The sequence below is a fragment of the Hemitrygon akajei genome, unplaced genomic scaffold (genome assembly GCF_048418815.1).
Source record: "Hemitrygon akajei unplaced genomic scaffold, sHemAka1.3 Scf000054, whole genome shotgun sequence".
Lineage (NCBI taxonomy): Eukaryota > Metazoa > Chordata > Chondrichthyes > Myliobatiformes > Dasyatidae > Hemitrygon > Hemitrygon akajei.
In genome coordinates this window covers 6,209,735-6,236,514 of record NW_027331940.1, presented here as the reverse complement: position 1 = coordinate 6,236,514, position 26,780 = coordinate 6,209,735, and the positions used below count along the sequence as shown (strand labels likewise).

At 43.9% G+C, this 26,780-nt stretch overlaps 2 protein-coding genes across 3 annotated transcripts in view; both read right to left on the bottom strand.

Annotated features, from left to right (window-relative positions):
* Positions 1 to 26,780, bottom strand: part of LOC140721392 (uncharacterized) — a 1,266,977-nt gene that overhangs the window by 391,931 nt on the left and 848,266 nt on the right. The window lies entirely within an intron of this gene.
* The window catches only part of LOC140721387 (NACHT, LRR and PYD domains-containing protein 12-like), a 469,945-nt gene that overhangs the window by 408,894 nt on the left and 34,271 nt on the right, over positions 1 to 26,780 (bottom strand). The window contains exons 3-8 of one of the 2 annotated variants that reach the window (XM_073036229.1): positions 23,258 to 23,551; positions 22,087 to 22,144; positions 20,308 to 20,365; positions 19,881 to 19,920; positions 7,038 to 7,142; positions 1,978 to 2,127 (exon numbers count right to left, since the gene is read on the bottom strand). The gene's annotated coding sequence lies outside the window, so the exon portion shown is untranslated. The remainder of the gene's footprint in view (positions 1 to 1,977; positions 2,128 to 7,037; positions 7,143 to 19,880; positions 19,921 to 20,307; positions 20,366 to 22,086; positions 22,145 to 23,257; positions 23,552 to 26,780) is intronic. The other variant, XM_073036230.1, reaches the window with a different exon arrangement.

The window sequence follows — 26,780 nt, the reverse complement described above, 5'->3', positions numbered from 1 at the left end:
ACGAGGTCAACTAGACAAGGCTGCCCATTATCACCTGCTTTATTTGTATTGGCAATAGAAACATTAGCTGAATTAATTAGAATAGATTCAGACATTGTGGACTTCAGAGTTAATCAAGAAGAATATAAGATTAACTTATTTGCTGATGATGTTTTGATTTATTTAACAAACCCATTGCAATCTTTGCAAAGACTATCTTTTATATTGGAAGAATATGGGAAAATATCAGGGTATAAAGTAAATTGGGATAAAAGTGAAATTTTACCCATTACCAAAGGAAATTATAGTCAATGTCGATTAGTAACTCAACTTCGATTGCCAATAAATGGGATAAAATATTTAGGTATAAGAGTCGATAATGATGTAAAAAAGTTATATAAACAAAATTATTTGCCATTATTAAAAAAAATAAAAGAGGATCTTGATAAATGGATGATGTTACCAATAACATTAATAGGTAGAGTTAATGCTGTAAAAATGAATATATTTCCTAGATTGCAATATTTATTCCAAAATTTACCAATACAATTGCCTCAGAAGTTCTTTCAAGAACTGAACAAATATGTAAGGAAATGTCTTTTGAAAGGAATGATGTCAAGAATATCATTGGAAAAATTGACATGTAAATTTGATTTAGGAGGTTTACAACTTCCAAATTTTAAGAATTATTATAAAGCAAATCAACTTAGATTTATTGCATCTTTTTTGATGAAGAAAAACCAGCATGGATTAGAATAGAATTAGATAAGGTAGGGGAAAACATGCCAGAGGATTTTATATATAAATGGGAATTCAGATGGATACGGGAAAAAAAAGAATCTCCAATATTAAGACACTTGATTGATTTATGGAATAAGGTAAATATGGACGACGCGATAAAGAAATCTTTATTAGCAAAAAAGAACTTTAATTCAAAATAGGCTTATTCCTTTTACAATGGATAATAAACTTTTACATAATTGGTTCCAAAAGGGGATTAAATATATAGGTGATTGTTTTGAAGATATATTGATGTCGTTTGATCAATTAAAAAACAAATATAAAATATTAAACAACAATCTTTTCTGTTATTTTCAATTAAAGGCTTATTTACGAGAAAATACTTATTGTATTGAATTAAACACACTTCCAACTGACTACATGATGCCCTGTCCACAACCGATCCTTCCACAGTCTCTGTGAACATTGCATCTACCTTAATATCAACTCTTCTATTATCTGACCAAACAATCTGGTTCCCATCCCACAACGACTGTGTTTAACCCGACCCCGGCAGCTCCAGCAGTCCTGGCTACAGGAACATTTTTTCAGCTCAAGTACAGATATAACCCCTGCCTTTGCGACAGGGTCAAATGGAAACATAACTTCACTGCAAAACCTAATTCTGCCTAATCACAGATTTGTAGGTTCTGACAATTTATTAGTAGAAAAGTACTTGATGACGACAGGGTATGTAAATGTAAATTATTAGTTGGCATTTGCTAGTTAACACTGAATGAAATGTGGTGCTGGGACATTTGGCTTCAAGATGGTTTGCTCTTAGCAGAGGCTTTCACAACGATATACTCGAGGGCAAGTATATCATTGGAGCTTGCAATAGACAGAGGAGTCAGTGACATGTTGCTGTAGTTCATGATAATTCCACAGTTCTGCAATCACTACAGCAAGAAACAACTGCGGCGTCTTCTAGAGGGAGGGAATTCTCAACACCTTTTGTGATGATTGTGACCTAACACAGACAAGCAATGAAAATTCAGAAGTGATGTTTGAAATGAGCAAACAATATGAGGAATGTGCGTGGCCTCACAGAGCTGATGCTGACAGCACATCAGTAGATCTGGAGTGATTGCAACTGGGTCTGATAGAGGCATAAACGGTATTTCTAGGCTCATTTAGTCTCACTCCAGTTATTTCCTACCTTCATTGGTACAGAAATGTAATGTCTAAAATACCAGTGTTAGAGTAAATGAGTCTCACCTCTCCTGACTGAATGAATGGAAACTCCGAGTCAGAAGGTTTTCTCCAGTTGATGACCTGAATCCTTGGGCTGGTTCACTTGTTGCTAGTTATCTCATCTTCATTCGTGGTTTTCTTCCAATAAATCTCTCATCGCAGGTCTAACATTAACTAGAGAGATAATGATGCATGTTACAAATGAGAACAAAGCATAAAATGAAAATTTAAATCCTGAACACATATATAATGATCTGAGTGAAGAAATCTGTAACTGACCCTCACACTTTGCAAAATCTGACATGGGATACAAAGGAACACACACAAAATGCTGGAGGAACTCATCCGGCCAGGCAGCATCTGTATGTCAACTCTACTCTCTTCCACAGATGCGGCCTGGCCTGCTGAGTTCCTCCAGCATTTTGCGTGTGTTACTTTCCAGCATCTGAAGATTCTCTCTTGTTTGTGATGGGATACAAAGAAGTCATCATTCAGTCATGGTATATACATAGGAGTAGAATTAGATGATGTGGTCATTCTCACCTGCTCCATAATCAATCATGGAGGATGTTTTTATCCAACACAGTATTCTTGTTTTTCTGCTGTAACACTCACCCTATTTATCAATCCAGAACATGAATATACTCAACGATAGCCACCACCACCCTCTGTGGCAACAAATTCCACAAATCAACCAACATTTGGCTAAAGTAATTGCTCTCATCTCAGTTTTTAAGTGAAGCTTCTTTATTCTGAGGTTGCACTCTCAGATCCCAGACTCTCGGTCTAATCGAGACATCCTCTCCATTCTCACTGCAACCAAACTTCTTGTCATTCAGTCGGTGTAAATAATCACCCCTGTCCAAACCCGCCAACCATTTGAACTCCACTGAACACAGGCCCAGGGCCATCAAATGCGCCACATGCATAATGCGTATCATTCCTCGGACACCTTGTCCATTCCCACTGCATCCAGCTTTGTTGTTATTCAGTTGGTGTAAATAATCAGCCCCGCCCTAACTTCCTGTCCCCACCCCCCACCAAACCCCAATCACCATCACTCTGAACTCCACTGAAGACAGGCCTAGGGCCATCAAATGCTTTTCATGCATAAAGCTGATCATTCTTCAACTTATTCTTGTGAACCTTGTTAGTAAAAACTGTACTGAACACATTTCCAGGAGTAACAGGATATTTGGTGCCAGGATAAATTACTGAGAAATGCTGTGGTTTCTTTACTCTTCTCCTGTCACAAAACGAGCGCTGATGCACTTCTCCATTTCCAGGAGATTTAAAGTGTTCCAGCGCGAATTAAATAAAGAGAAACTGGAATTATAGAGACGGTCAGCAGGTGAGGATCTGCCGTGGGGAGTGGAGTAAAGTTAGCGATTCGGTTTCCTAAACTTCCGTCAGAATGGATTCAAACAAAATCCAGTTTTTAGTGGAAATCTTGGGATGTTCTCCTTGGAACGGTAGGGACTCAGGGGTGTGGGGGGGGGGTGGTGGAGGTCAGAGGTTTGTAAGATTATGAAAGGCATAGACAGGGAGTATCTTTTTCTGCTGTTTAGAAATGTCTAGTACCACTGGAAATGCATTGATGGGTTGAGGGAGTAGATGCCGGTGTTTTGCCGTAGTGTTCCTGCCATTTCCCATTCACAAGTTAAGGTGGAGCTGGAACCTAATCACTCTCTGCTGGGACCAGGGCTCAGGCTGGTTCACTAGTCTGTATATTGTGAAAGGATGCCTGGAACCTAATCACCCTCTGCCGGGGCCAGAGCTCAGGCTGGTTCACCAGTCTGTAGATAGTGAGAGGATGCGTGAAATCATCCTTGTGAACCTCCTCTGGACGCTCTCCAGATACACTTCAGTGAAACACCACTAGTCAATGGCAGCGAACCAGAAAAGGATCCTTTTGTTCCCAGTCTTTGCCTCCAACCAATCAGTCAATGCTCTAACTATGTTAGTAACTGTCCTGTAATACCATGAGCTCTTAACTTGGTAAGCAGCCTCATATGTTGTCAAAGGCCTTCTGAAAAAACAAATGCATCCCCATTATCTATCCTACTTGTAATCTCCTCAAAGAACTCCAATAGGTTCAACAGGCAGGATTTTCCCTGTCATTTACTGTGTCACCAAGTACTTCATCACATCATGGTTAGCAATTCACTCTAACATTTTCCCAGACACTGAGGTTAGGCGAACTGGTCTATACTTTCCTTTCTGCTGTTTGGGACTTAATCTTGTCTCCAGCAGCTGAAGGCAGCACATTTGATCACTATCTTATTGCTGCGTGGGACCTTGCTCAGCACAGTTCACTGCGATGTTTCCCGCAGTGTAACAAGAACAAAATATACAATTATAAATTAGAAAATGCTGATAACTCAGTACATCTGTGAAAGGAGAAATGGTGCAAGTGCCAGTATCAGAACTGGGACTGTCCAAGATTCCGCCGATCTGCTGAGCGTTTCCAGCATTTTCTCCTTTTTACTTTAAATTTCCTGCAAATGTATATATTTTTTTCTCTTTATTTAAATTCACAGATAGTAACTGATTGTAAAATGCCTGCAACACCTCAGACTGAGCAAATGCTACACCACCACAACCAGTTTGTTAGTTCTGAGTTCATTCTGACCCTGGTGTAATTCATCCCATACAGTCAATGCTCACAGCATCCTTTCCTCCCACTATCACTCTGCTACATTTGCTGCCGAGGCCACTGTCTCTACACTGAGAGGCGGTGACCACAGAGCGATAAAATGTGCAACACTTGCTGCAGCTCTGATGGGCTGTTACCCTGGAAACGGAGGAACTGGCTTGCTGAAAATAATCGAAAAGGAAATAACAAATTCATCATATGCCACAAGTGTCATTATGACAAAGATTAACAGTGCAACTATTTTGTAATGCTGAAACTAAAATTGTAATGGCTGTTTTTACGCTGTCCCGTGCTGTTTTCAATTAAACAATTAGCTCCAGTGATCAAAAGCCGAATGAGGTAAAAGGTGAAGTTCACAATTAAGGCAAAGGTTAGAGGAAAGATTGAAGAAATATACCATTGATGTCTTCGGATACAGGCTGGACAGAGGTTTAACAAGATGGTTGATATATATATATATATATATATATCATTGAGGTGGTGGGATAGAGGCTGGGTAGAGTTTTAACAATACTGTTGATATATATCACTGAGGTGGTGGGATACAGACTGGACAGAGGTTGTACAAGATGGTTGATATATATCATTGAGGTGATGGGATATAGGTTGGATAGAGTTTGAACAAGATGGTTGATACATATTAAAGTGGTGAGATACAGGCTGGACAGCGATTGAACAAGATGGTATATATATAGTGCAGGGAATTGAATTGAATTGCCCTTATTACTAGAACTTTTATATACACGAGGAGTAAAAATTGTTACGCTCAGTCTTCATCTAAATGTGCAATGTGCATTTTATAGTACAGTCAATATAACAGATAAAAACATTCGTATCAGCATGAATTAATCAATCTGATGTCCTGGTGGAAGAAGCTGTCCCAGAGCCTGTTGATCCTGTCCTTTATGCTTTGGTAGCATTTCCCCAATGGTAGCAGCTGGAAAAGTTTGTGGTTGGGGTGACTCGGGTGCCCAATGATCCTTCAGAACCTTTTTATACACCTGTCACTGTAAGTGTTCTGAACAGTGGGAAGTTCACATCTACAGCTGTGCTGGGCTGTCCGCACCACTCTCTGCAGAGTCCTGAGATTGAGGGAAATACAGTTCCCATTCCAGGCAGAGATGCAGCCAGTCAGGATGCTATCAACTTTGCCCTGTAGAAAGTTCTTAGACCTTGGAGGTCCATACCAAACTTCCTCAACCATCTGAGGTGAATGAGGTGCTGTTGTGGATTTTTTCACCACACAGCCGGTATGTACAGAGCACGTGAGGTCCTCGGTGATGTTTATGCCGAGGAACATAAAGCTGTTCACTCTCTCAACCCCAGATCCATTGTTGTGAATAGGGGTTAGCCTGTCTCCATTCCTCCTGTAGTCCACAACCACATCACTGTGTCAGGGTGTTGACTTCTTTTCTGTAGGCTGCCTCGTTATTATTTCAGATTAGGACAATCAGTGTAGTATCTCAGAAAATTTAATTAGCAGATTGGAGCTGTGGGTGGCAACCCAAGTCATGGGTGCACAGAGAGTAAAGGAGGGCGAAGGAGGCAACACTGAGGGGCACGTGTGCTGAGGGTTGAAGGGTCAGAGGTGAGGGAGCCCACTCTTACCACCTGCCACCGATCTGACAGGAAGTCCAGGATCCAGCTACATAAGGCAGGGTGAGGTCTCTGAGATTCTTGTCAATACTTCATGCCTTCATATGGCTATTGCTCTGCCCATGACTGAAAGGAACTGCAGAGAACTTTGGAGCACAGAACACTCAGCTGAGGACATCAGAGAAACAAGCCTGCCATCCATGGACTCTTCCTACACATCTGCCAGCATCCGAAAAGTAGGCCAAAGAATCCCACAACGTGGGACATTCTTGCTGCAAACCCACTCTCCCATAGGGGAATAGATACCACCAGGCCCAAGGATGGTTTCCTGTCTGTGGTTATAAGCCAAGAGAATGATAAAATGGACTCGACTACACAATGAACTCGACGTGAACCTGCACCATATGTCTATCTGCACTGCACTTTCTCTGCAGCCTTAATGCTTTGTTACAGTTATTGTTCTGTCGTATATCAGCTCAATGTACTGTTGTAATGTGTCGATCTGTGTGGATGGTAGGTCAGGCAAGGATATCACTGTAGCTCAGTACGTGATCATAATAAACAAATTCCCCATTTTAATTGTGTGGAAATACTATACAGACTGAGCTTCTGCTTTGGAACTTCAGAGGGAAAATTGACTGACTGGGTTGTTGCTTTGGGAATTCTGAAGCGAAGCTTAACTGAACTGTACACATTTATGAGAAGCTCAGATTAATGGAAAAAGCTAAATTCTCAGATACATAGGTAATATACCCTGAAATATTGGCTGCACTTTGGGAGGTCAAAACAGAGGAATGAAACAATGTGTTATATTACAGAAAAAAGTACATACCGTCCACCTAAAACTAGAGGATGTGACAGATCTGGATCTCACTGATTTGTTTGAAGGGCAGAAAGATGAAGTTACACGTACACGTAGAGCAGTGACCCGTAGATGCTGCAGATTGGCGGAAAGAAGTGAACAGAGCGTTATTTCATATTTACACTAGCTACATATTTAGTTTTTCTCTTGGAAGGAAATGGGAATAAACCAAAAATGGGACATTTACTTTGAGGTTTGCTCCGCTTTGATCGGGAGTTCGAGGCGGGAGCAGGAATAACGCCCTCTTGGCTGTTCCGGCTCTGCTATTGGGTGCAACCAGTGGTTGACATCACGAATGGTAATAGCGCAGATAGTAAATCTTCTGTTGCCTGTGGGTATTCACGTGATTAGTAGCTCAGCAGTTAAGCCGATCAAGCTCGAGCACAGCAGTGCCTGGGTGACGTAAGGCACTGCGCACATGAGGGCAGACCCCGGTGTTGGTGGCCTACGTGTGACATCAGGCGCGTAGGGGCGACAGTGTGACACGGTGCACCTAAATTTATGGCCCTAACAGTTAGCGAACACACTCTGAGCAATGTTAAGTTGATAACACTCTCATAAACCTGAACTTCAGTCTATTCAATATTTAACACCACACCCTGTTCCACGACGATTGTGCTGAAACACAAGAAGACTCGCTCTGCTTGAATTTGTCTTTCTAATATGTGCTTCGAGCCAGAAATACTACTTCAGTCCACGATAGCAATGATTACGTTTCTCTCGAAATTTGACCTGCTCCAGAGAGGAGTAACAAACTGTTGGTGTCTTCTCTTTGATTTATTGTTCACCTTGAGACCAGTTTATTGTCCAATGATAAAGTCCAGTGACAGCTCAGGGCAAAGGTCACCTTGGGTTAATTGCACAAAGACAACAGAAGGAAGGGTGCTGTGAAGTCTGATGAAATATTATGCATTTGGAGTTTTTTTTGTTTGAACACTGGGTAATCTCTTTATCCGGGTTTAACTGTGCTCCAGCTGTCTGGAGCTGACTGCAAGGTCATCCTGTTTATAAAGAGCCATTTTAACAGTTGTCCACAGTTGGATCATTGCAGTAATGGACTAGCTGGGGAGCAACTATGCCGAGATAACTATCTCCCAGAGTTAACATGCCGTCAAAATCAACAGCAGGGTAAGGACGCCCATTTCCTTAAGTTTATTGCTCACTGTCCGGAAACAAGTTACCCCGTCACCGCACCAATCATATGAAATTAGGATAATTTCCCGCTGGCGAATTTGCCAGGTATTCGCTTTACTTTACACATTGATCAACCGGCATCATCCTTATCTTACAAAGACATGTGCCACTCTCGTCAGAGAACGATGGAAAAAAGAAACACATTAAATTCTGATATGTCTATCCATGGCCTCCTCTACTGTCAAGATAAAGCCACACTCAGGTTGGAGGAACAACACATTATATACCGGTTGGGTAGCCTCCAACCTGATGGCATGAACATTGACTTCTCTAACTTTCGTTAATGCCTCTCCTCCCCTTCTTACCCCATCCCTGACATGTTTAGTTGTTTGTTTTTTTTTCTCTCTCTCTGCCCATCACACTGCCTGTTCTCCATCTCCCTCTGGTGCTCCCCCCTCCAACTTTCTTTATCCCGAGGCCTCCCAGCCCATGATCCTTTCCCTTCTCCAGGTCTGTATCACTTTCGCCAATCACCTTTCCAGCTCTTAGCTTCATCCCACCCCCTCCAGTCTTCTTTCATCATTTTGCATTTTCCGCTCCCCCCACTACTTTCAAATCTCTTAGTATCTTTCCTTTCAGTTAGTCCTGACGAAGGGTCTCAGCCTGAAACGTCGACAGTGCTTCTCCTTATAGATGCTGCCTGACCTGCTGTGTTCCAACAGCGTTTTGTGTGTGTTGTTTGAATTTCCAGCATCTGCAGATTTCCTCGTGTTAACATATTAAAATTCACTGGGTTTCTCATTTGTCCGAGTGTGCTGCTCATATGCTGAATTAGTAACAGGACGTTCGTCCCCTCAGTCCTGTTCTGCCATTCTCTATGATCACAGCTGGACTGTGATCTCAGTGGCACATCCCTGCGACCGCCTGGAACACTTCACCCCCTTGTCCATCAGTAATCTGTGTTCGGTGGAATTAAACACATTGAAAGAAGGCTCTGCTTTTCTTTCCCTTGTGGAAGAGAATTCCAATGTCATACTAGTTACGCCTCAGAAAAAAATAACCTAATCTATCTTCATCTGTTTCAGCTCCCCCTACAGTAGCAAACATGTTCTCCATATGCCTATTCAGAATCCGTGTGATGTTCAATGTCCCCAGCAAGGGCTCAATTTCTAAACACCAGCGGATAACAACAAATCTCTTCTCCTTCATCTAAATAACAACGAATACATTCAACTCCCCATCTTTATCTAATAACAGCGAATGTAGTCAAATGCCTTCGTCCATCCAGTACCCGAAGATAAAATCGTGTTACCTCTAATTCTACTAAGACAGTGAAAACAACCTGCAGTTGATAAACGGGGCAGTGCGGTAGCGCAGTGGTCAGCATTGAAGTGGACGGGAAACGGCCCCCGGACATGCACTCAGTGGCCACATTATTTGGCATAGGGTGTTCAAAGTGAAGTGTCCTCTCAGTCTAGAATCTGCTATTTTTATCTACGGCCAGAGAGAATTACCACAATATTTATTAATATAAATATCACTGCCAGAAGTACCTCGTCTTTCCGAAAAAAATACACTCACAGAATAATAAAGCTCACAGATCCATAAAGCCGCGCGATTTCAATGATAATATTGATATGGTAGCAATACTGGAAATATTGCCGTTACAAGTGGGCTTATTAAAACACCATAACACTGCCGAATACAGTCCCTGTTCTTACCTGGTGCTGGACTCTCGACTCCGGTTTCAGTGAATCCGAGCATCTGAATTTTATGTCCCTACCAGTAAGTGAACACATCCTGAGCAATGTTCAGTTGATAACACGCTCATAAATGAACTTCACCCTACTCAGCATGTAACGCCACGTCTCATTTTCCTTGAACGAGTCTCTCTTACAAGTGCTCCGAGCCGGAATGAATACTTCAGTGCGAATGCACTGATGAACTTTCTCTAGAAAGTTTGATCCAGTGAGGAATCACAACCTGCATCCTGGTTCGGTTTGGCCGGTGTTAATGCTTTTATTGTTCATCTTGGGACCAGTTTATTGTCAGATTATAAACCCCAGCGACAGCTTAGGGCAAAGATCGCTGTGGGTTTATTGCACAGAGACAGCAGAATGAAAGGCGCTGTCAACTCTGATGAAATATTATGAATTTGGTGTATTTTGTTTCTTTTGATCTCAGTTAAATCCTGGTCCAGATTCAACAGTGCCCCAGTTGTCTGGAGCTGGCCTGAAGGTCAGCCTATTTGTAAAGAGCCATTTTTAACACTTGCTCTTAGTGGGATTGTACAGTAATGGGCGAATTGGGGAGCATCTGTACCGAGGTAACCGTCTCCCAGAGATAACAACTGGTCAAAGTCGACAGAAAGATAAGAACGCCCTTCCCCTTCAGTTTATTATTCACGTACTGGAAACAAGTTAGTGTGTCACAGCAGCAACCGTATGAAATTATGACCATTTCCCGTTGGCGAATTTGCCTAGCATCACACTTATTTTACAATACCTGAACCATTCTTGGTTAGAAAACGATGGGGAAAAAAAAAACACTAAACATAAAACTCACTGGGTTTCTTATTTCTCAGAGTGTGCTGCTCGCATGTTGAATTAGTAACAGGACATGCACTCACTCAGTGCTATTCCTGCGTTCTCCATTATCACAGCTGGACTGTGATCTCAGTTGGACATCTCTGCGACCACCTGCAGCACGTCACTCACCTGTCCAGAAACTGTGTAAAAAAAATCTGCTTCTCTTTTCCTTTGAAAAGAGTTTCACCTCATAAAAATAACCTAATGTATCTTCACCTGTTTCCGCATCCCCTGGAACAGCAAATGATAGTATTGATATGGCAGCAATACTAGAAAACTGCCCTGACAAGTGGGCTTATTAAAACACCATAACACAGCCCAGTACAGTCCCTGTTCTTACATGGTGCTGGACTCCTGAGTCTGGTTTCAGTGAATCCGAGTGTCTGAATTTTATGGGCCCTAACAGTAAGTGAACACACCCTGAGCAATGTTCAGTTGATAACACGCTCATAAACCTCAACATCGGCGCCTTCAGAAGGTAACGCCACACCCTGTTCCATAAACCTTGTGTTAAACCACACAAAGTCACATTTTGCATGAACGTCTTCCTAACATGTGGATCGATGCAGAATTACTACATCAGTATACGGTGGCAATGGTTACCTTTCTCTCTAAAATGTGATCTGCTCCAGAGTGGAATCATATCCCGCATCCTGGTTCAGTTAGGCTAGTACAGTCTGATACACTCTTCACCTTGGGGCCGGTTTATTGTCAGACTATAAACCACAGCACCATCTACGGCTTTATTGCATTTAGATAGCAGAAGAAAGGACAGTGTTGACTCTGGTCAAATTATGCATTTGGGATAATCCTTTGCATTGAACACTGCACACTTCCTTTCTCCAGATCTAACGGTGCACCAGCTGTCTGGAGATGCCGTGATCTCAGGTTCAGCCTTTTCATGAAGCCATTTTCAACCGTTGTCCGCAGGTGGATCATTGGGGCAATTGACTATTTGGGGAGCAACTGTACCGAGATTACCAGCTCCCAGGACTACCCTTCCCTTCAGTTGATTGCTCACTTACTGGAACAACTTTCCATGTCAGAGCAGCAATCATGAAATTACATTGAATTTGCCTGACATTGCCTTTATTTTACAGACACATCAACTGTTTCTCATCAGTCAGTGATGGGAAATTTCTGAACTCTAAATTCACTGCGTCTCCTATTTGTCTGAGATTGATACTGCCATATTGTATTAGCACTAGGATATTCGGACTCTCAATCCTGTTCCGCCGTTCTATAAGTTCATCTCAGCAGCCCAATCCTGCGTCCGCCTGCAGAAACCTTTCCTGTCAAGAATCTGTGCCCTGCGGAATTCATCACATTGAAAAATAAAAACTCTTTCATCCCCCCGACAGGAGCAAATATATTTTACGCAGTTTTTTCCTCAGAGAGTTGTGAGTGCGTAGAATGGGCTGCCGGCAACATTGGTGGAGGCGGATAAAATAGGGTCTTTTAAGAGTCTTTTAGATAGGTACATGGAGCTTGGAAAAATAGAGGGCTATGGGTAACCCCAGTAATTTCTAAGGTAGGGACATGTTCGGCACAGCTTTGTGCACCGATGGGCCTGTATTGTGCTGTAGGTTTTCTATGTTTCTATATGCTCCAGATTCCTGTCAAGATCCCGCTTGAGGTTGTGTGTTCCAAGCAAGTGCACAATTCATTTATCCATATAATATCAAACACAATCAAGTCCCCGTCTTTGCCTAATACCAATGAATACAGTTATATTCTCCATTCATCCACTAACAGTGCATTAGATAGATTCAACTCTAATTCTTCTAATTCAGCAAACAGAAACAAAAGCTCACAGGTATTTCCTGAAAGGGAATTCACACCAACCAACTATCAATGTACTAAATCTTCTTTGATTGACATTCGTTCTGAAAAAAAAAACACGTCACAGCTTGCGGTGACCCTCCTCAGGTCTGAGAAACAGTCAATGAAATGAACCCATTAACTCCTTACATCGGCAAAATGGATCGACCTTACCTCCAAATTCTTTACACTGCATTCAGAAATGTACAGAAAGTGTGATGTGGCCAGTAGAACTGCTCAGAAAGTTGCTTCAGATAGCTGAGGAAAATAATCAGGATAATTTCAGACACGAGAAATTCTGCAGATGCTGGTAATCCAAGCAACACACCCACATAAAATGCTGGAGGAATTCAACAGGCCAGGCAGCATCTATGGAAAAGCGTACAGACAATGGTGCAGGCCGAGAGTTAGTCCTGCTGAAGAGTCTCAGACTGAAACTTTGACTGTACACTTTTCCATAGATGTTGCCTGGCCTGCTGAGTTCTTCTGGCATTCTGTGTGTGTGATCGGAATAGATTACTGCGAGAAGCTGTGGTTTTTTTAGTGTTCGAGTAACTATCACAAAACGTGCGACTTGGCGCAGATCCTTTTTCAGAAGATTTAAACCATCCGAAGGTGAAAGTAATAGAAACAAACTGTAGTCATGAGAAACGCTCTGCAGGTAAGCAACAGCTGTGGGGAGAGGAGCAAAGTTAACGATTCGCATCACAACCTTTCATCAGAATAGCTTCAAACATTTTCTGGTTCAGTGCAGATCCCCAGCATCTTGAGTTGCTGTTTGATTTCCTCTGACTGACAGCCGTCAGTGAGGGTGGATTTCTAAACCTGATTTAAACACTGAACCCCCGGGTCAATTACTACTGGTGTGAAAACGGTGCAGTCTATTTAATCAAAGCCTCTTCCTGTGAGGAATGGAAAAGGAACTTGTTCTCTCCTCAGATTATCAGACATTGTTGCCAAAGGAACTCCAGAACCAAACAATGGAGCCCAGAGGAAAAATATTTGCTCAGCACCTCATAAAACCAGGTAGCTTGATCCGCAGTCCATTCTAACTGGGTGAAAAACTGTGATATCCCATCACCCAAGCTCACAGGGACTTGCCACTTAACCACCCGGTATGGTGAACTACATATACCTGTCTGGACAAGCTCCCCCTGCTGACTGCTCCTCTGGCTCCTCCCACTGACCGTGGCTCCTCCCACGGAACCCGGTATAAAGGCAATTGGGGACTCCGCCCTGGTCTCAGTCTCCAGGATGCAGTGTGGTGGTCAATTGCTGCTTGTTCTTTCTTTCAGCCAATAAAAGTGGATATCTCGCCTCACGTCTCCAAGAGTTATTGATGGTGCATCAAATTTATTGGCTGGAAGAAAGTAGACAGTGTCTCAACCCGGGAATGTGTGATGGGACAGTGTGGAGGGAGATTCAATCTGTGTCTGACCCTGGGAGTGTGGGATGGGAGAAGTGGAGGGAACTTCTCTCTGAGTCTTACCACGCGTGTGTGTAATGGGACGATGTGGAGGTAGCTTCATACTGTTTCTGACCCCGGGAGTGTGTGATGGGCCGGTGAGGCGGGAGATTAACTATGTGCCTGTGGTGAACTACATATACCTGTCTGGACAAGCCCCCCCTGCTGACTGCTCCTGTGGCTCCTCCCACTGACCGTGGCTCCTCCCACGGACCCCGGTATGAAGGCGATTGAAGCCTGAGTCCCGGCCTGTCTCCAGGATGTAGTGTGGTGGTCAATTGCTGCTTGTTCTTTCTTCCAGCCAATAAAAGCCTATACCTCTCTGAGAGTTATTGATGGTGCATCACCCGGCAAGTCTCAGACTGGTGGCTGTTGTTAGTAAATTCCCAACAATCAATATCCATCCACCGGAAACTTCTGTTTCACAGCAGGACGACGAAAATCCCGTCACAACCTCCGAAGTCCAAACACTGCCAGTTCCATATTCCCAGAGTCCCCATCCCTGGATTTTAATCCAAGCACCAAAACACTCAAGACTCTTTGCTACCGGTAATATGTTCCGGCGTCTCGGTCATACCCAGTTCAAAAACTAACACTCCCACACCAACCCACAGAACACTGAGAACATGATGATCCTCTGAATGGGCCGGAGATCGCGCTGGAAAACCTGGCAGTCACCAGAGGGCAAGAATACGTCTCACATTGTCTCCTGAAGCTAAACTGAACTCATGTTATCATTATCTTATTGAACGAGACCTTCCCCAGCATAATTAATGATCACATTTCCTGCAGGGTAACAGGAATAAAATGTTTTTTTTTAAATTATGATACTGAATATGTGCTGGTAACAGTATATGAGATAGGATCAGTGGAAAGAGAAATAGTGGAAGACCTGGTATTGGAATCGTGACAGAGCAAGATGCTGCCCAATTACTGAATGTTCTGACCATGAAATATATGAGCATAAATAGATCGTTTGGCCCATCGAGTCTGTTCTTCCATTTCATAGTTGTTCCATTGTCCCTCTGAGCCACAATCTCCTGCTCTCATCCCATATCACTTTCATCTTCCCACAGTAAAAACTGATCCAAGATACTTTTTCACTTCATCCTCTGTTTTCTTGTCCCACATTATTATTTTCTCAAATTGCGGGGTAAATTCTATCATATTATGATCACTGGCCCTGGATGTTTTTTTGTTTATCTGAATCTCTCTAATAACTTCCAGTTCACTGCACAACACCCAATACAGAATAGATGATCCCCGAACGGGATCAACCACAAGCTGCTCTCAAATTCTGCCTCTTGGGATCCAGCACCAACCCGATTTTACCATGTTAAAATATCCCACGACTATCGTAACACTGCCCTTTTGAGATACATTTTCTATCTCCCGTTGTAATTTTTAGACCATGTCATTACTACAGAGTGGGGGTCTGTATATAATCCCCATCAGGGTCTTTGTAACACTTGAAGTTTCCTAGATCTACCCACAATGATTCAAGACCTTCCTACCCAATGTCAGTTCTTTCTAATGATTTGATTTCATTTTTCACCAACAGTCACGTCACCCTTTCTGCTGACCTGTCTGTCCTTTCGATACAGTGTGTATCCTTGGTTGTTAAACTCCCAGATAAAATATTCTTTCAGCCACGATTCAGTGACACCCACAATGTCATACATGCCGATCTGTAACTTTGCTGCGTTCGTCTATTATTCCATACACTGCACGCATTCAACTGTAACACTGTCAGTCTTGTACTCTCCCATTTCCATTTTATTTGCTTTTACGTTGAAGCATCCCATTGACTGCAATTTTGCCCTATCATCAGCCTCCCTTTTCTAGCAGTTTCACTGCACACTGCCATGTTTGTGAACCAACTACCCCATTACCACAAACATTACAGCACAGTACAGGCCCTTCAGCCCTCCATGTTGTACCGACCCATACAATCCTTAAAAAAAGTACTAAACCCACACTACCCCATAACCCTCCATTTTTCTTTCATCCATGTGCCTGTCCAAAAGGCTTTTAAATACCCCTAATGTTTTAGCCTCCACCACCATCCCTGGCAAGTCATTCCAGGCACTCACAACTCGCTGTGTAAAAAACATACCCCTGATGTCTCCCCTAAACTTCCCTCCCTTAATTTTGAACATATGCCGTTTGGAGTTTGCAAATGATGCCCTGAGAAACAGGTACTGACTATCCACCCTATCTATGCCTCTCATAATCTTGTAGACCTCCATCAAGTCCCCTCTCATTCTTCTATGCTCTAAAGAGAAAAGTCCCAGCTCTGCTAACCTTGCTTCATATGACTTGTTTTCCAAACCAGGCAACATCCTGGTAAATCTCCTCCGCACCCTCTCCATAGCTTCCACATCCTTCCTATAATGAGGTGACCAGAATTGAACACAATACTCTAAGTGCGATCTCACCAGACATTTGTAGAGTTGCAACATGACCTCTCTAATCTTGAACACAATCCCCCTGTTAATGAAACCTAGCATCCCATAGGCCTTCTTATACCCTATCAATCTGTGCAGCGACCTTGAGGGATATATTGATTCGAACCACAAGGTGCCTTTGTTCATCCACACTCTTATGTAACTGATCATTAATACTGTACTCAGTCTTCTGGTTTGTCCTTCCAAAATGCATCACCACACACGTCCGGATTGAACTCCATCTGCCATTTTTCTACCCAACTCTGCAGCCTGTCTATATCCTCTTGTAACCTTCGACAACCTACAGCTCCATCCATTCTCAACATTATAACCCCAGGTCCCATCCTCCTGCAAAATTAGCCCTCCTGAATCGTTCTGGAAAACCTGCCCGGAAGGATCTTGGTTCCCCTCCTTTCTCCTCCCCCCTCTCTCCCCATCTCTCCCCCACTCACCCAACCCTCCCCCTCTCTCCTGCCCGCCCTCACTCCACCCTCTCCGCGCTCTCTCCCCCCCCCCCCAATATTCAGCAGAAGCAGATTATTACAATCCTGTAATCTCTGCATTTTAAGTATCACTGCCAGATGCATGTCTGTTTTCCTTAAAAACACACACACAGAAAAAAAAGCATTCATGTCCATAATGCCACACAGCTTTAAAGACAATATTGAACAGGTAGAAACACTGGACATCCTCTCCTGATGAGGAATGTATAGAAACATCACAACGTTCCCCACCCAGTACGGTCTCTGTGTGTACTCGGTGCTGAGCTTCTGTTTCTGTTCCAGCGAATCCGAGTACCTCAACTTAGTGGGTGCAAACAGTATGTGAACACACCGTGAGCGAGATTCAGTTGATAACACACATATAAACCTGGGCTTCACATCAGTCAGCACGTAATTCCACACCCTGTTCCACAGCGCATTAAGTATATGACACAAAAGCTGATTCAAGCAAATAATTCTACTGGGCTGTTCGGTCCAGGCTTCCTATTGTGCCTCAGTGCACGGTGACACAGATTACATCCAGTATCTGTCCACAATTCGATCTGCTCCAGGGAGCAACCGCGACCCGCATCCCGGCTCCTTTCAGTTCGTGTCACAACACTAATTCATTGCAACACGCTCAGAATGCTGGAGGAACTCAGCGGGCCAGGGCCAGGAGGCATCTACAGAAAACAGTCGACATTTTGGGCCGAGACCTTTCGGCAGCACCGCCACCACTTTCTGGCACTCCGTCCGCCAGAAAAAAAACGGTATCTCCCAGTGGCCGGCCATTTTAATTCCACTTCCCATGCACATCCTGACATGTCAATATATGGCCTCCTCACCTGCCGTGATGAGGCAACACTCAGACTGGAGAAGAAACACCTTATATTCTGTCTGGGTAGCCTCCAACCTGATAGCATGAATATCGATTTCTCAAACTTCAGGTAATAACGCACCCCCCTCCCCTCACCATTCCCCATCCCCATTTCCCTCTCTGGCCTTATCTCCTTACCTGTCCATCGCCTCCGTTGGGTGTTTCTCCCCACTTTTCCTTTTCCATGACCTTCTGTCCTCTCCGAACAGATTCACACTTCTCCAGCCCTACATCCCTCACCAATCAATTTCCCAGCACTTTACTTCATCCCTCCTCCTTCCAGTTTCACCTATCATTTTCCGCCTCTTCCTCCACTCCCCTCCCCCTCCTTCTAGCTCTGACCTATCATCTCTTTTTTGTCCGGTCTTGCTGAAACATCGTCTGTACTCTTTTCTATACAGTTTGACCTACTGAGTTCCTCCAGCATTTTGTTTTTGTTGCCTGGATTTCCAGCTTCTGCATATTTTCTCTTGGCATTAATTTATTGTATATTTGGGGATCAATTTATTTTCAGACTATAAACCGTAGCGGTAGGCGAGGGCAAAGATCCCCGTGAGCTTATAGGAAAGGCACAGCAGCAGGACGGGCGCTGTCTACTCTGGTGAAAAGTTATGATTTTGGAATAATATTTTCTTTTGAACACCGGACATTCCCTTTCGCCAGATTGTGCCCCAAATGTCTGGAGCTCCATTGATCTCAGAGTCAGCCCTTTGATAAAGCAAACTTCAGTATTTGTCCACAATGGGGCCATTACAATAATGGGCAAGGCAGCAACTGTGTCGAGATTACAAACTGGAGAAAACCACACCCTAACAAGTACAGCAAGATAAGAATATATTTCACCTTGAAATTAATGTTCACTTATTAGGAATAAGTAACCTGATCGATCAGATAAAATTATGACTAATGGGTCTGTTTACTCTACTCCTGTTGGTGTGTTTCCTCGCTATCACTCATACTTTACAAATAGCTGAGCTGTTTCCCTTTACTGATCGATGAAAATCCCTTTAGCATTAAATTTACTAGATGTGTTTTGTCAGCCAAAGGATGCTGATGGGAGATTTAATAAAATTCACATGCTGAATTTACTGTGACCGATCTAGTCTGTGATCTCAGCACCTTAATTCTGCTTCTCACCTGTAACATCTCACTCACTTGTCCTTCAAAGACCATTACAGTGCGCAGATTACAGAATTAATTGTAATAATCTGCTTCTCCTGAATATTGCGGAGGCCATTCCAATGAGACACTAGACCCAGAGAGAGAGAGAGAGATGGGGAGAGAGGCAGAGAGAGACACAGAGAGAGAACATCTCAATTGCCTTCAACTGGCGGTGCCTGCTTTCAGTACAATCTGATATATTTTGTTTTAATTTCCCCCTCCCTTTTCTCTCTCTCTCTCTCTCTCTCTCTCTCTCTCTCTCTCTCTCTCTCTCTCTCTCTCTCTCTCTCTCTCTCTCTCCCTCTCTCTCTGACCATCACTCTGCCTGTTCTCCATCTCCCTCTGGTGCTCCCCTTTCTTTCTCCCTTGGCCTCCCGTCCCATGATCCTTTCCCTTCTCTAGCTCTGTATCCCTTCTGCCAATCACCTTTCTGGCTCTCAGCTTCACCCCACCCCCTCCGGTCTCCTATCATTTCGCATTTTCCCCTCCCCCTCCTACTTTCAAATCTCTTACTATCTTTCCTTTCAGTTAGTCCTGATGAAGGGTCTCGGCCCGAAATGTCGACAGTGCTTCTCACTCTCGATGCTACCTGGCCTGCTGCGTTCCACCAGCATTTTGTGTGTGTCTCTCTGTCAAACCTTCTTTTGATCTCCCACCTACCCACACACTTCTGATAGAAGGGAAACAACACTGCAGGAGGTGACCCACAACAGGTCTCACCAACCAACTATATAATGGAACCATCACATCTTTACACCCCTCCCAGTCCCCACCCCCCCCCCATAAACTGCAGTGTGAGGAGTTCTCATAATTCTGCCCTCTCCCAGCAGCTACCTACCGAAATGTCGTAAAGGGCAGACAGATAGTGTCGATCCCACCTGTGATGGAATAAGCAAAGCGAATTCTCAGTTCCCTCGGTCAGGGATCAGTAAATCCCCGAGTGTGGACAGATCGGCTTCCTGCCGTTGGGAGCAGTAGCCCGGGGACAGTTCCGAGATGCGGGAAGCTCGCACCTCCCGAGCCTTTGCTGATGATTCGGAGCTGGGTTGAAATTGCGGCGTTTCCGATAACACCTCCAACTACACCGGTTTCCCACGGGACGTGCACAGGAAGTCGATGCATTCAATTAGTTGAAGGGAATTATTAATTCTTTTAAAAGTGATTCGTTACAGTTCAATTGTTGAACAACCCAATAAGTTCTCAGTTTCATTTAAGTGGCTAACTGCCTTTATGATGTTTATATATCAATATACACAGCTCCTTACCTTGTATTGCAGCTTCAGGTTCTGTTACCACCCTGTCCCAGTAGCTGTGTTACGGGTTCTGTAAGTAATGAACACACCCTGGTTAATATTCAGTCAGCTCCTGGTGATAATCATTAACTAAACCCACAGCGTTACCAGCGGGTCTCTCCGCGTCCTGTTCCTTAGCACAGGGTACGTTCTGTCTCCAAACAAACATCACCATGGAGATGAAATGTGATCTCAGTGATTTTGAGAGTGGAATGTTGTCGGTGCCGGAGGGTGCAGTTTGAATATCGCAGGAACTGCTGAACTCCTGGGATTGTCCCATTCAACAGTCTCAGTTTTGCGGAGAATGGCACGGAAGAAGATCAGCGAGCGGCAGTTCTGAGAGCGAAAACGCCTTGTTAATGAGAGAGATTGAATGGGAAAAGCGAAATTGGTTCAATCTGCCAGGAAGGCAACAGTAACTGAAATAACCACGCTGCAAATGCATTGTGCATAGAGGCGTCATTGGACGTGTCACATGTCGAACATTGAAATGGATGGGCTACAGATGTAGAAAACGACGGACATACAATCAGTGGCCGCAGTATTAGGTACGGGACGTGCACAGTACAGTGCCCATTGATATGTGTTTTTGTCAGCCAGAAGTTGCTGACGGGAGATTTAATTACATTGGCATCCTGCATTCACTGTGACCAACGCAGATCTCACTGTGATCTCGGCTCATCAATCCTGCCTCTCACCTGTAACATCTCACTCATTTGTGTATCAAGGGCCACCACACTGCAGGATTACAATATTAACTGAAAGACTCTCCTTCTCCTGAATATTGAGGACAGTCATTCCCATGACACACTATACCCACAGAGAGAGAGAGAGAAAACATCTCAACTGTCTTCAACTGGCGGTGCCTGGTTTCAGATCCTCACACAACAGGAACTATTTTGTCCACATTCCTGTCAAACTCCGCGGCAATACTTTATGACTCATCGAATTTCCCACTCATTTTACCAAATTTCCACAGAAACAATCATGTACATTGTTATTTAAAAAAAAAACTGTGATGTATACAAGCAGGTCTCCCCTGTTTTATGTAACACAAGGCAAGATGACAACAGATTCCTCATAGAAAAACTCACGGGGGCAGATATCTGTCTGGTAAACTTTCCTTTCATTTCCCACCTACCCACTCACATCTGACAGAAGGGAAACAACACTGCAGATGGTGATCCTCAACAGGTCTCACCAACCGACTATATAATGGAGCCATCAACTCTTTACACCGCCTTCCTCCATGACTACCCCCCGCCCCGGCTGTAATCTCCAATGTGGGTGGTTCCATACTTTTGACCACGAATCGCAATGCCGTCCAGGATGGACAGATAGTGTCGATCCCGCCAGTGAAGGAATAAGCAAAGCAAATCCTCAGTTCCCTCGGTCGGGGATCAGTAAATCCCCGAGTGTGGGCGGATCGGCCTCCTGCTGTTGCAAGCAGTAGCCCGGGGACAGTTCCGAGATGCGGGAAGCTCGTACCTCCCGAGCCTTTGCTGATGATTCGCAGCTCGGTTGAAAGAGCGGCGATTCCAATAACACTATCAGCTGCCCCGGTTCCCCGCGGGACATGCACAGGAAGTCGATGCATTCAATTAGATGAAGGGAATTGTTAATTCACTTAAAAGCGATTCGCTACAGTTCTAATGTCGATCAACACAATACTTTATCAATCTCATTTGATTGTTCATTTAAGTGTCTGACTGCCTTTGTGATGTTTATATTTCAGTATATAGAGCTTCTTACCGTGTACAGCGGCTCCAGGTTCTGATACCACCCTGTCCCAGTAGCTGTGTTACGGGTTCTGTAAGTAATGAACACACCCTGGTTAATGTTCAGTCAGCTCTTGGTGGTAATCATTAACTAAACCCACAGCGTTACCAGCAGGTCTCTCCCTCTGTCCTGTTCCTTAGTACAGGGTACGTTCTGTCTCCAACAAACATCACCATGGAGATGAAATGTCCCAGTGATTTTGAGAGTGGAATGTTTGTTGGTGCCAGACGGTGCAGTTCTATAGACAATAGGTTCAGGAGTAGGCCATTCGACCCTTCGAGCCAGCACCACCATTCACTGTGATCATGGCTGATCATCCGCAATCAGTACCTTGTTCCTGCCTTCTCCCCATATCCCTTGACTCCGCTGTCTTTAAAAGCTCTATCTAACTCTTTCTTGAAAGCATCCAGAGAATTGGCCTCCACTGTTTTCTGAGGCAGAGCATTCCATAGATCCACAACTCTCTGGGTGAAAAAGTTTTTCCTCAACTCTGTTCTAAGTGGCCTACCCCTTATTCATAAACTGTGGCCTCTGGTTCTGGACTCACCCAACATCGGGAACATGTTTCCTGCCTCTAGTGTGTCCAATCCCTTAATAATCTTATATGTTTCGATCAGATCCCCTCTCATCCTTCTAGATTCCAGTGTTCCAGTGAAAACACTTTCATTCAAGCGTGAAGAAAGTTTAACTCTTTGTGGTACAGAGAAGAGCGATAGAACCAATGACGCGATGTAAAATCCATTAGCTGGGGTCTCGAAGGTCGACTGTTCTTGTCTCAATAGACGCTGCCTGGCCTGCAGAGTTCCTCCAGCATTTTGTGTGTGTTACACAAATTTCCAGCATTTACTGAATTTCTCTTGTTTGAGAGAGATCGGTGACGGGTCACTGCCCCGTGGGATATTTCACATCTCACTACCGGGGTAAAAGATGCTTTCTGCTCGCACTCAGTAGAAACCACCCAGGAGAGTATTTCTGGTTGACGGCAAAGACGTCATTTCTCTTAATCCATTTGGACAGTAACTTGACTCGTTAACATGAACATGTCAGGACTCCCTTCTCCAACTAAATTCACTCCCGATCCTGACCAAAGCTGAGTCTCGCTGTTAACGCTGAATAGTTGTGCAGAATCATAGACAACACTTACCTCTGATGATGTAACTGAACGGCATTCAATGTGGTCCCAGGAAATCACAGTCTGACTTCCTGGGTAATCGACAATGGTCCTGCACCGGTGTGCTCACCCTGTACGGAGAGTTGAGTCTGAGCTGCTGCTCCCGAGGCCACTCGGCTGTGATGTGTCCGTCGCTCATTACATATGGACAGGGCCGGGTGAGCCGGGGTAGAGCGGGACTGCCGCAGTCCGGGTCACACTAACTCTCACCGGCTCAGGACGGGTCTGACAGCGGGAGGAGGCGGGAGTGGGATCAATGTAACAACCCTGAAGAGGAAAACAAACAGGTTAACAAAGTTAACCTTTCTGTCCAGATTTCCATGTGGATCTCTCATTTTTCTTTCTTTGCAACCAATTAGGCTTCATAATCAGCTTATAACATGCAAAGCTCTGTACTGAATACTTTAATTTATGAAGGCCAATGTGCCAAAGATTTCTTTACTACCTTATCTAGGTGTGCTGCCACTTTCAATGAATTGTGGACCCGTATTCCCAGATGCCTTTGTCCTACCGCACCCTTCAGTGCCGAACCCTTCATTGTGTAAGTCCCACCCTGGTTGATCCTACTGAAGCGTAACAGCTCACGAGCCTGCATTAAACTCCATCTGCCATTATCAGACATTCTTACACCCAATGCAGATCCCGCTGCAAGCTCCAATAGTCTTCATCGCTGTCAAATACACTCCAAACCTTGGAGTCATCCGCAAATATGCTGATCCGGATAATCTAATTATCATCGAGATCATTGATATAGATTATAAACAACGGATATCAGCACCGATCCCTGTGGAATTCTACCAGTCACAGGACTCCAGTCAGAGAGGCAATCATCTGCTACCACTATCTGCCTTCCTCCTCTATGCTAATGTCTACTCCCATTTACTAACGCAACTTTGATGCCAAGAGAATGAAATTTATTGGTCAACACCCTATGCGGGACCTTGCCAAATGTCTTGCTAAAGTCCATGTAGACAATATCTAGAGCCTTGCCTTCATCAACTTTCCTGGTAACATTCCTTGTAACCTCTTCAAAAAACTCAATAGATTGTCTAGAACACACAGTCATGTTGGATGTCCCTAATCAGTCCTGTTTATTTAAATACTCCTGTATCCAATGTCTTCACATGACTGATGTCAAGTGCATTGGCCTATAATTTTCTGGTTTAATTTTGGAGCCTTTTTTTAAACAGTGGATCAAAATTAGCTATCCTCCAATCTTCTGGTAGTTCTCCTATCTTTGAGCATTATTTAAACATAACGGTTACATCTTTGCAATTTCTGCATCCGCCTACATCGTGGTTGAAGTACTGAGCTTCTCAGTCACTGGGGATTTATACACTCGAAGTTGCCCAATTTGCCCAAAACACTTTCTCATCTGTAATTTGTATAACATCCGTGGCCTCAATTCTCCTTTGTCTCACTTCTATAGATTATTTTCACAAGTGAACACAGAAGCAAAAATCCACTTAAGAACACCTCTATCTGTTTTGGCTCCATGCATACATTGGCATTCTGATAATCCAGACAATCAATTGTGTCCCCTGAAATCCCTTTGCTTTTAAAACATCTGTATGATCCCTCACCTTGTCTGTTAGGACAACCTTATGCCACCCTATAGCCTTCCTGGTTTCTTTCCTCAATGTTATCTTGCATTTTCTCAACTCCAAAAGTACCTCAATTTTTTCCTACCTGCCTACACCGGTTATCCATCTATTTTTTTTCTAAACACAAAGTACACTGCAGTGGTCAAATCAAGACGTACAAAAAAGCTGGATGAACTCAGCAGGTCGAGAAGCATCCATTGAAATGAGCGGTCAACGTTTCGGGTCGAGACCCTTCATCAGGACTAAAGAGGGAGGGGGCAGGGGCCCTATAAAGAAGGTGGGGGAGGGTGGGAAACCAATCAGAGGAAAGATCAAAGGGTGGGGGAGAGGAAGCAGGGAGGGGATAGGCAGGAGAGGTGAAGAAGGGATCTAAGGGAAAAGCACTATGGGTAGTAGAAGAAGGCAGAGTCATGAGAGGTGACCGGCAGCTAGAAGAGGAGACAGAGTGAAGGTGGGATGGGGGAAGGGAGAGAGAGGGAATTACTGGAAGTTGGAGATTTTGATGTTCAAGAATATTTTTCCTCTGATTGGTTTTCCACCCTCCCCCCACCTTCTTTATAGGGCCCCTGCCCCCTCCTTCTTTAGTCCTGATGAAGGGTCTCAACCCGAAACTTTGACTGCTCCTTTCAACAGATGATGCCCGACCTACTGAGTTCATCCAGCTTTTCTGTACGTTTTTTTTTTCTATACCAGGGCCTCAATACCACGGAGCAGAGCTATCGTTCTCCATACTTCCTTTGAATATGATGGTGTTGTGATCACCGGATGCAAACAGTTTCCCTACACAGACTTCTGTTACGTTTGTCCTGTCTCAGTCCCTAATGGGAGATCAAGTATCACACTTGAGTCTTTGGGACATTGATGTACTGATTAATGAAACTTTCCTGAAGACATTTGTCAACTACATGAGTACATCTACAGCATGAGAGTTCCAGTCCGTATGTGGACGGTTAAAATCAAATTATAACAAATTATGTTTTTTGCAATATTCTCTGACGTCTACTAATTTGTTCCTCTAAATCCCACAGACTCTTGGGCAGTCTATAAGACAGACCCATTAGCATGTTCAAACAAATTTTATTTCTCCGATCTAGCCATAAAGGCTCACTAGATGAGTTCTCCCATCTGCCTTTACTGCACACTGCCGTGACATTTTCCCTGAGTGAAACCACCCCTACCCTTTAATCCCCCACGCTCTCTTGACTCTAAAACAACAGAATCCCAGAATACTGAGCTGCCAGTTCTCAATAATGGTGACAATGTCATAATGCCATCTGTTGATCCATGCCTAAGCTCATCTGCCTTTCCTTCAATACAATACATTGTGGGAATTTTCTTTGTGTTTCTATCGATTTACGGAGAGTGAGGAAGTGGTGGGTGCTGTTGTCACACAGATTTACAAGGGATTTCAGCCACCCCAGAACAACAGGAGTTGTATTCTGTGAATGTTTCCGACATGGGGTCATTTTTGCTGCAGTTGGAAGTTTCCACATCCCTTAAAAGGCTAACAATTACACTTGTGCCCAAGAAGAGCAGTGTGAGTTGCATTAATGACTATCGTCCATAGCAATAACAGTTACTGTGAGGAAATGCTTTGAGAGGTTTGCGATGGCTAGAATTAGCTCTTCTCTCAGCAAGGACCTGGGCCCACTGTAATTTACCAGTATCCACAATAGGTCACAATGCAATCTCATCGGCTCCTCACGCGGCTTTGGATTACCGTGACAATATGAATACTTACATCAGAATGCTGTTTCTCCACCAGAGCTCAGCGTGTAATGCAATTATTCCTACAGTTCTGATCAAAAGGCTTGAACCGCTGGGCCTTTCTACCTCCCTCTGCAACCGGATCCTCAATTTCCTCAACAGAAAACCACAATCTATGCGGTTTG